We start from the raw sequence: 11232 nt of genomic DNA, 5'->3' as shown, positions 1-11232 counted from the left end.
TAATTAAACAGACATTAAATTAAAGGATGTGTTTTTTTAACAGTCAGCTCTATCCATTAATTTAAATGTGGGCAATAGTGTTTAACTGTTTCCTCAACTAATTACTTGCAATGCCCTTTTTCAAAAAAAGAAGAAAAAAAATAATTACTTGCAGAATAACTTGGGATCGAAAAGAAGAATGTGCTTCTAGAAGAAATTGTGCCCATCAAATCAACGGCTGAGAATTAAGAGAGCAGCAATAAAGTATCTTTACAACCAAGAAAAATAAACGCATAGACAAATAAATATCAACGCCTTTCCAGAAGCTTTTGCTTTTGTCTTTATCAACAAAATTATTGCTAAGTTACATAAATCTATTTTATGATCAAACTAGTGTGTAGAAACAGAGACAAGAGTGTATTTTAAAGGATGTCTTGATTAGGCCAACTAGATGGATAGGACTTCTAGAAGACAGTGAACGCAACAAAGCCCGCGAGACGATTATGTGCTTAACACACTCCTTGTTATGTGTTTAGTTTGAACGATGGATGAGTCCAACCTTTTAGTAAAAAACAGACAGAAAAGTAGTTACGGCTTGTGTAATATATGGTTGATACTAATCGGTAGAGATTAATTATTTTATCTCCTGGACGGTGGGAATTTCATTTTGTTAGTTATTTTACGTTTTTTTATCATGAATTACTGGCAATAAGCATAAGCTTCTAGACTGTGGTTAACAGTGGTAATAAGCAATCATAGATAGGTAACATATTCTAGTAGTAGATGTAATGGATGGGGGTGGAATTCAACTTTGTTAGTTATTTTATGATGAGTGACTAGCAATAGTTAACGTTTATACTTTTCTACAAAAGTAGTAAAATGATTAATTAAGATTGATTATAATGGTGCTTTGTTTAATTGTGTAGTTAAGGTGGGGACTACTGGAACTTGGTGGGGGAGTCATGTTTTGTGTGCACTCCAAGTTCCACAGACGCTGATTCGTCTTTGCCTGTTCCTTAATACTTTTTTTAATATGCAAATTAACAAATTATATGTACTAGATTTTTTAACCGCGCTACGCGCGGATAAGATATTATATGTATTTCACAATTCTAAAAAATAATGTATAATATTGTATTATATTATTTAAAGAATATAAAATAAGACTACATAACATAAATATATTTTTTATTTTTTCTTTGTGAAAATCATTATGTTGTTTGATTGTTGTACTTAATTCACATATTTGCATAGATATTTGTGATAGATGAATAACTATATTTTTATTATCAGTAAATAATATATATTTATTATATAATATAAGAAAAATGAAATTATTTACTTTTTAACAAACTTGTCTCATGTTGGGGACTCGGTTATAGACATATCATATTCGAATGAAACATTTTTACACTTATCAATCTTCTTAACAATTAAGAAACAAATCTGAATATCAAAACAATATCTCATACAATCTATTTGTGGAATAAGTGCTCTGAAGAAATTGAATTTATGCATAAAAAAAGACTGGAAATGGATGTGCATATGTGTTATCTAAGTCAGCTTTAAAAAAAACTATTTATAGTTCATATATCATTTATGTCCATCCTATTTTTTTGTCCATCATTTCTTAAACATCTTGAAATAAGTAATGCTAATTAATAATAAACTTTTTGCTCACAAAATAAAAATCAAATTTGTTTAATTATCGCTTAATTTATCTAACTGATATATGTATTTCTCAATTCTAAAAAAAATAATATATAATATTGTATTACATTATTTAAAGAATATAAAATATGACTACATAACATAAATATACTTTTTAAATTTTCTTTATGAAAATCATTATGTTGTTTGATTGTTGTACTTGATTCACATATTTGCATAGATATTTGTGATAGAAGAATAACTATATTTTTATTATCAGTAAATAATATATATTGATTATATAATATAAGAAAAATAAAATTATTTACTTTTTAAACAAACTTGTTTCATGTTGGGGACTCGGTTATAGACATATCATATTCGAAGGAGACATTTTTACAGTTATCAATCTTCTTAACATTGAAAAAACAAATCTACATATCAAAACAATATCTCATATGATCTACTTGTGGAATAACTACTCTGAAGAAATTGAATTTAGGCATCAAAAAGGACTGGAAATGGATATGCAGATATGTTATCTAAGTCTGCTTCACAAAGTACTATTCATAGTTCATATATCATTAATGTCCATCCTATTTTTTTGTCCACCATTTCTTAAACATCTTGAAATAACTGATGCTAATTAATAATAAACTTTTGGTGGAAAAAAAAGTCAAATTTGTCTTATTATCACTTAAAAAGTTTTCATATGAATCTAGGAAAGCAAGCTTATGTTGTTATATTATATTTATTTTGTGTATATAGAATCTATATATAATGTTAGTTTAATAAAGAAAGAACATTATTTTTTTTGTAACTTCAAAAAGATACATTATTATAATTTTAAATGAATCAAAATTGAATAAAATGGTAATTAAATATTTGTAAATCTAATTGTTTAGTTGGATTCTCATGAAAAAAAAATCGATTGGTTAAACAAATGTTTTAAAAAAATTTGTGGTATTTTTTTGTCTATAAATTATAAAATTTATTGAATTAATATATTTAATTATTGCATCCTTAAATAATATTTTATTAAGACATTAGAAAAATATGTTTTGAGTTGTTTTGTCAAATTGTACAAAAATCTATGCTTTTTCATATTTGTAACTTCAAAAAGATACATTATGACAATTTGAAATTAATCAAAATTGAATAAAATGGTAATTAAATATTTGTAAATCTAATTATTTTTTTTATCTTGTTTAGTTGGATTCTCATGAAAAAAATCGATAGGTTAAACAAATGTTTCAAAATTTGTTGTGTTATTGTTTTGTCTATAAATTACAAAATTTATTGAATTAATATATTTAATTATTACACCCTTAAATAATATTTTATTAAGACATTAGAGAAGTATATTTTAATTGTTTCCTATGCTTTTTCATATTTGTCACGAAAATTTATATGTTAAACTTACTTTTACAAAATTCTTAACTTTGTCACGAAAACAAAAATCTATGCTTTTTCATATTTGTCAACGTTCTCACACTTTCTAAGAATATATTAGCTTAGTCACTTACTTATTTTTTTTTTTACAAAACAAAGTATCGGAGTCTTGAAAGTTGAAATTATATTATTGTAAATGTACATAAGAGTTTGTGATTATATACTTAGTGGTTCTTGTATATGTGTCCAAGAATGTTTCAATGGCTTAGTGGTAACTGTCCTATATATATATCATACTAACCCGGGTTCGATTCTCAGCTTCGCGTTGTTTTTTTTATTTTTTACGAAAGGTAAATGAGATGACATGGCAATTTCGGGTTCTCTGATTGATTGATTTGTCTATCCTATGTGGACACCTCTCCACGGCTTATATCCCCTTTTAGTATAGTATGTATGTTAATACTTAATAGTTAATACCATCAACATAGTATTAAACTTTTCTTGCAAATCTGATATCTAAAGCATCGATTTTGTGTTAATAAGTTAATAACGGACACTACTAGATTGATATCTAACCATCCTTAGCAACTTGCGTTAGAAACCACCACAGAGCCACAGGTCCACAAATAAACAGTGCTAAAAGGATATTTTTCAGAAGATAAATTAATTTATTTTCTTTTAGTATGTAGATAATTTGTTGGCTGTACTGTACATCAGCTCTTTTTTTTTTTTTTTTTTTTTTTTTGGCTCAGTACATCAGCTCTCTTTATTTCACAAGTTGGTCGTCGTTATATTCGTCATTGATTTGAAGCAGATATTAGATATATAATGTGTTTGGCCTTATTTACAATTTTAATGTTATCGGATAAAGTATTTAAACAACAACGTAGCTGAACAAACCAATGTACTTCTCAACTCAAAAATACTTTTTTTTTTTGAACAACACTTAAAAATACTTCTCAACTTCTTAAAAGAAGATGATTTTTTAATCGGAATTATTTTAAATAAATCATACGATTATGTCGAAACCCATAATCTAATTGGAATGGTTTAAATTTACCGCTACTGGGGGTTTAGGCTAAGTCTGAGTAACCCCACCCGTATTGAGTCCATATTACCTGCCGACATCTATCTAATGGGCTGCCTTGTGTCAAATCAAAGATGGCCCGATAGTGTTTCAGTTCAGGTCAGATCTCTGACAGTTGACCCGTTTTATGAAAATTGAAATGCTTATAAGTTATAACATTTGCATGAATTTTTGTTAAAAAAAAAACATTTGCATGACTAGATTTCGAGTATTTGGTGAAATTAAATAAGAGACAAAGAAAAGAAGAAAACCAATTAAATTCAAATTCAGAATAATCCTGATACATTTATATTATTAGATATATATATATATATATAAAAATATATATATGTAAGAAAAATAACGTAAGAAAATTATTTATTTCTAAAATATTCAAGGTCTATCATAACTACAGCATAAACAAGTGGGTTGAAACTTGATCCATTGTCTCGATTCAATTGGGAAATTTATCAATTTATTGACAATCATTATTGGTGGTCCAATATATAATAGATAGTGGGATACATGCCATGTTTTTGTAACCAATCTATTTCTAACATCAACAAGCTTTAATATTTATACTTTAAAAGATACTAGAGTCTTTCTCCGCGCGATGCGCGGAAAAGTATGTTGATACTCGATTTTTGATTATAAGTTCGAATGTTTTTGTTTGGAATGGAAGCATTGTATTTTTCAAAATATTTTGAAAATTGGTGAATATCGAGTTTATGCAATTGTTTTAAAAAAAAGAGTAGCTAAGTAATCATAAATAATGTAAGAAAGAGATCAAGTCTTTTGAAAATCAGAAGCTGCGCTATGGACCATAAGAAAAAAATAACCTGAACTTGGTTAAAAATAAGTTAGTAAACTTAAATTTAAGTAAATACCAAGCTATGGTTATTTATATAAAAAGATCCATACCTGGCATAGCTTGGTAAAAATTCTGTGTAAGTCCTTCTTTATTTAATTGTATCATCGTATGGTTGATATGTTGGGCGTTGTAAATCTGTGAATAGAATATTTTATCAGAAGACTTTTGAAAAATGGTGGAAGTGAAAACTACTAATTTTAATTAAAAATACTTTTTTTGGGGGGGGGGGGGGGGGGGGGGGGGGGGGGTGGGGGGGGGGGGGCCTTTGAATATTTCTTTGTAGACTATGTTCTTCGCTTTTCAGCTGGTGGGAATCTTCGCTTTTGATGATTGTTAATCCTGCTTTGCTTGTGACACGTGAGAGGACCACATAAAGTTGACCACGAGCGAAGACCGGTTTAGGCAGATATAAGATGACATCTTTTAAACTTTGGCCTTGGCTTTTGTTGATTGCATTGCATAACACAATCTGATAGGGAATTGCCGCCGACGTAATATGAACGTAACTTTGTTTCATCATACAAAAGAACAATCCTTGGGATCAAGACTTCTTCTCCAATGTGTGAGCCAGTGATAATTTTGCCCTTGATAAGCGGTCGCCAATGTGGGTTAGGATCATACGGGTACCATTGCATAATCATTTTTTTTATTTATGTTTCGCAGAAGCATAACTGAGGCACCAACTTTCATAGTTAGTTTGTGCGAAGACAACCCTGAGAATTCCAATGAATTGAGATACTCAAAGGCATATAATGTATCATTTTGATCTGATGTAGTGTCCGATATCTCAAAGCTGTCTGAGCTGAAGTAATCTCGTGACACCCCGTCGGTCTGTGAGATTGTATAAGCATTGATTTCATCGATGGTTTCATTACGGGGTGTGAGTATAGCTTTATCAGTGTAGGAGGTCTGGGAATTTGTCAGTTTGTTGACTTCTCCATATGCGGTATCAACAACTTCTTTTAATGGGTCAACATAACTCACGAATCAATGATTTATCGACAGTTATCATTTGTTCATGGTAGTCTTCACGCTCATATCGCGATTCTAATTGTGGATGATCTTCCCCAACCTAAAGGAGCCAATCGAAGAACTTTTTTCCTTCCTGATTGACTCTCATACTTGTGTTGATTGTTTTTAAAATATATATATATATATATATATATATAAGTTTCATTGTGTTAATTAACATATTCTTTTCTAAGTTTACAAATAATATTTTTTATTTGTAAAAGTTGAAAACCAGCCTAATTTATTTTAGTATTTTATAAAACTATGATATTATTTACACTAAATATTTCTTTACAAACTATTATGTAAATAAAAATATACAAACGCATTTTCTCTTACTACGGGTGTGAAATAAATTATACAAATTACTTAATATGTTTAACTTATTCTTAACTGAAATTAATATTAATATTTATATTTTTTACTAAAACAATTTATATATTTATTTGACTATTCATTTTAAAAATCGTACTTATTAATCATTAAAAGTTTTATAGGAGATTATTATTTTGTTTTTTTAATGTTTGTTTTAGTTTGACTATAGATAGTTAGAATTAGTTTTAAAACATTGCTCGATGAGTTTTATGATGTTATAAGTAATAAGTTGCAAAGTTTGATCAATTCTTGAAAATACATAAAAATATATAGAAAGAGGAAGGTGAATGTAAGTTCTTGATCACATTACTGTGCTGTCAAAAAAAAAACAAAAAAAAAAAAAAAAAAAAAGATCACATTACTGCATGATTTGAATACATTAGATTGAATGACTTCAATCTGCTAATGGGATATTTGCTGCAGAAGAAAAGGGAATGGATACCACATGAAGAGCGTGAACGACTTCACTTTCTCCTTGCTGATAATAATAATAATATAGATTATCATAATTATTTTGCTATAAAATTTAAATTTAAGTCTTGACAATATTAAAAATATAAACATATTAGTATAATCAAATGTTTTAATTTTTATTTGTTAAAATATGTCTAAATAAATATTTATAATTTTAAATTACAATTTTTATGTACAATGGTTTATTTAATATATATATGGACCATTTGATGTTTTTAATACATTCAGTTCAAATAATAGGAGTAAGAGATGTGAGAAATTTTATAAATATTAAATGATTGTTAGGATCTGTAAATTTATGTTGTTTCATATGATGACGTCCCTTCATGAAAACAAAATTCTGCAAAAATATGTAAATTATTATATGAAATTTTCATGTAGAATGCTAATTTTAAATGTCATTTTGAAATGTAATAATGCTTAACTTTAATTATATTTTTCGTTAGTTTCAGTTGAAAATAGGTAGAAGTTGAAACTGTATGATAAATGAAAATTTTCAATTATTTATAAGTGAAATATTTAAAACCGGATCTAAAAGGGATTAGGACTTACCCAAAATTATATTCTGCACATATTCAACTTGGAACTGAATTTTTTATTAATTATTGTATTTATTTATTTATCAAATATTAATTTATTGAGTTTCTAGTACATGTGTAAATTATTTACTTTTTATTAATTTTTGTTGATATAATGAATTTCCACGTAATCGACTTAAGCAAAAACTTGATTGAATGTACTATCAAATTTGGGCTATGTGTGAAAGAGATTCTGTTAAAATGAATTAAACCAAAAATATATTTATTTATTTCGAATGAAAACAAAGCTATCTTACTGAGTTAACAACAATCTGAAAATTCATTTCAATATATGAATGGAGCAACCACATTAGTATCGCTGCAATACAACCCGTTTTGTTATTATAACATTCATACTCAAGAAGCTCTCTCACACCTAAAAACAGTTACTTGTTTGTGATCTTCTAAACTTATTGTCTCACCAAGTATGATATGTATTGAATCTGGGATGTTCCATAGGCTTGCCCCTTGGTGCGTACTCTGAAGTTTGATCAGTCAGACATCCACTAAGCTAAAGATTTTCTCCAAACGCATGTAAAAGAATCCTTCGGATATTCCCGCTTCTCTATTATCCGTCCATGTTTCTTGCCTTAGAATATTGATCATGGCTCTGCACAGACATCTTTCAGTCTATCTAACAAAACCCATCCAAAATACTCCCATATACACTCACCAGTCGTTTGTTAGAGGTGTTGTTTCAAGTACAAAAGAGAGCATACCTGATAATCATAAAGACCTGTTCGCCTCTCATTTTCAGACACATTAGCTCTGCAGAAAAAATACACTGAACGAAGTGGCTTAAATTCAAATTCAAAAATAGGATGTTATCCAACGGTGAGACTGATCCACTCACAGTGAGTTTGTTCTCCAGCGAGCCGGAGAAGGCATCAACGCAAACCTGGAGGAACAGATTGACCGGTATGTTCATTAACGCTGCAAGCCAGCTTTGATGTTAGCTGCGTAAAGATCCCTGCGTTTACATCAAAACATTACATTGTTTGCTGTGACTAAGGTAACAGAGTAAACGTGTAAAATACTCTGGTGTTTTGGAGAAAACAAACTTACATGGAGCCCTTAATTGCATCTATGGCAGCTTGTGCTGAGAGGAAACCTTCAACGTCCACTTTTCCTTGTAGGTTACTAATATATGCATATTTTATTTAAATCAATCCAAATATATGGGTAAAAAACTTTATTTGAGGATGTACTATATATATGAATGCCTAAGAGTATAATGTACAAAGGTGAAACTTGCCTTGACATTGAAGGAGTAGAGGACTGTTTGCTCCATGGTAGTCATGTAAGTGTGAAGAATAGAGAGATGAAGATCCTCCAAAAAAGCAATAGTCTTAATAAGTTGTCCTGGTCTTCTTCTTGAAAGTTTCTTGATCATGGCATCAAACTCTAGCAGCTTCACCTCCACATCAGCCAAGCACGACTCGTTCTCAGCTGTTTCTTCCCGGAGCCCTCCTCCTCCTCCTATACGACTCATGTGACTCTAGGCATTGTAGAAGTTGCTCAAGCTCTCTTACAAACTCTATTCCACCTATGATCGACGCTTGATCTCTCTGTTATATACATGCATATTAAAAAAATATTTTAAAATAATGAATACAATCACGAAATGAAGATGTATATGTGTTATCATGATACCCATTGAACGTAGGATCCAGACAAAAGAGACTTGAGGTTACGAAGATGCTCGTTCATTTGCTTCCTATTCCTAGCGACCGCAATATGTCTCATTCGTTAGTTTTCTACTTCTTCGCTTGTCTTGCTTGTTTTTGCTCTTCACCTCCTTTGTCATATCATTCTTGTTCTCACTATCTCCTTCTTCTCCTCCAGTAAACCGACTTGTTATTGTCGTTAACGTCTAAGGATTCACCTAAAAAATTTGGTGCCTGAAAGAAAATAAAGGTGAAGAAATAATTATTAAGATAATATAGGTCAATTGACTTGGAATCAAAATTTTCACCCTGCAAGTTGACATGGTTTCATACTAATGTGATACATTAAGACATAGTTTATGGTTTTAATGATTGTTACCTGATCCATCAGGCATTATACCAAAAGGACAGGCACGGAGGAACTATTCAGTTAGCCCATGCTCCTGCACAAATTTATCAATCAACTCATATCTAGAAGGATATATGAGAAAAGAAGTTTCTGGTGTTATTAGGAGTTGTGAGGATGATGTTTATTAAGAAATAAACTATATAAGCCTTTACATATAAATTACAAAATACCTTGATTCTCATCCAAGATTCCGGTGTGGATCGATTTATCAATGACATATTTGCAAAAAAAAAATAATAGGGTTACCTGGAAGATGGGTGTTGGTGTTTGCTAGACCAAGCAACTCATCTTTGCAGAACCTGAAACGTTCTTGAGGAATTGGTGAACCTGGGTCAGTTAAGTCTTTCAAACCCGTCTCAATATTGAACCGGATCGACACAGGAGAGTCGGACAGCTTGAAGTCCGGACAGCTCAAAGCCGCTAACAGAGTACACTTAACCAACAGTGAAAAGATGTCTGAATGTGTTTAAGCGGTAGACGTTCACGGTGGCTTAGGTGAGAGTGGCCTGCAAAGCATGAAAAATTGGAAACATAAACAAATGAAATAAATATTGCAATCATTAAAAATAAACTAAAGCGCTTGTTAACTTTTTCATAATCAAAAGACATAAGCATATGGATGTCTCTACACGGACTATTTGAATTTTAGGTATGAATAAAATATACGAAAAAAGTAAAAAAGAATCAACAATCACAACAATGATCATATCCCAAATATTTGAAGATAACAAAAACTTATGGAGAATAACGAAGACATGAATGTATTGATCTCCGGTGAAGAACTATTAGGTTTGAAAGTTTCATAACCAAAACACAACAACGCGAGAAAGGATTAAAAAACAAAACAAAACTACATAGTCAAGCCGGATTTACCTTGGCGTCCATGAAGAGAATGTTGACCCTCTCTGTCGCGCTTAACATTCCTATCTTCCCAGAACCTAAGCAAACGGACCTGGGCGGTGGAGGTGCAGCGGCTAGCTTTCAAATCGGCGAGAAAGACGGAGGAATTAGCCATTATCGACTTTGATTTCTTAGAAAACAGTTTATGGGAATGTAGTAGGATTGTGAGAATGATGTTTCTGGGAAGAGCACATACCTTTTTGTAGGAGGAGCTTCACCGCTTGTAAGAGAGATGAGAGTATTGAGTGAGAAATCGTTGAGCTTCATCGTGGAGGATGGATTTAAAAAGGGCTTTAAGAGTAAGAATCTGTAACAGGTAGATTGCTGGATCCGTAGGAAGAAGATGAAGCATCTCGATCAAAACCCTAGGGTATGATATTGCAACGGCGGAGAAGAGAATGAGATGAAACCATAGAATTAAAAACTCTGCGTTTCAGGCATACGTCTTACTCTGCTTTTTAAAGATTGGGCTTTATAAACCAAAACAATAACAAAGAATGTAGCCCAAACGGAAACAGAATAAATGAAACGCGGTAAAGTGAACAGATGTCACATAATGATTGGCTGATTTAATTGTCCTACGTGGACAGCTTCTCTGATGCTCATATAACCCTTTTAGTATAGGTTAGATTTTCATTGTAGATCGATTTTTTTCTCTTACCTTTAGAAAAACTAATCATTCCAATGAAGCCAGTTCGAAAAGAAAAGATATCATTCCATGTATTGAATTTGAAAGAAAGAAAATAAATCCATGTCTTTATCACTAGGTAATTTTTTTTTCAAAAAAAATTGTACTATAAAATTATAAATAGTAAATTGAACGTTTGCCCCTGTCATTTCAGTGATTTGTAAAAAATATT

At 30.5% G+C, this 11232-nt stretch overlaps 1 long non-coding RNA gene across 4 annotated transcripts; it reads right to left on the bottom strand.

Annotated features, from left to right (window-relative positions):
• Positions 1 to 7665: 7665 nt before the first annotated feature.
• On the bottom strand, positions 7666 to 11010 carry LOC106418136. Of its 4 annotated transcripts, XR_007339573.1 has the most exons (8): positions 10569 to 11010; positions 10346 to 10446; positions 9443 to 9978; positions 9050 to 9297; positions 8462 to 8964; positions 8250 to 8366; positions 8116 to 8180; positions 7666 to 8006 (listed from the first exon to the last, which is right to left on the bottom strand). It is a non-coding gene; the product is annotated as an uncharacterized LOC106418136 (long non-coding RNA). The 4 variants fall into 4 exon arrangements; XR_007339575.1 differs by having other exon boundaries at positions 7666 to 8366; positions 9443 to 9506; positions 9719 to 9978; positions 10569 to 11009; XR_007339574.1 differs by having other exon boundaries at positions 7666 to 8366; positions 10346 to 10450.
• Between the last annotated feature and the right edge of the window lie 222 nt (positions 11011 to 11232).

Source organism: Brassica napus, chromosome A5 (assembly GCF_020379485.1).
Source record: "Brassica napus cultivar Da-Ae chromosome A5, Da-Ae, whole genome shotgun sequence".
NCBI classification, from domain to species: Eukaryota; Viridiplantae; Streptophyta; class Magnoliopsida; order Brassicales; family Brassicaceae; genus Brassica; species Brassica napus.
Note: the sequence above shows the minus strand (reverse complement) of the source record. Positions and strands in the feature narration are given on the sequence as shown.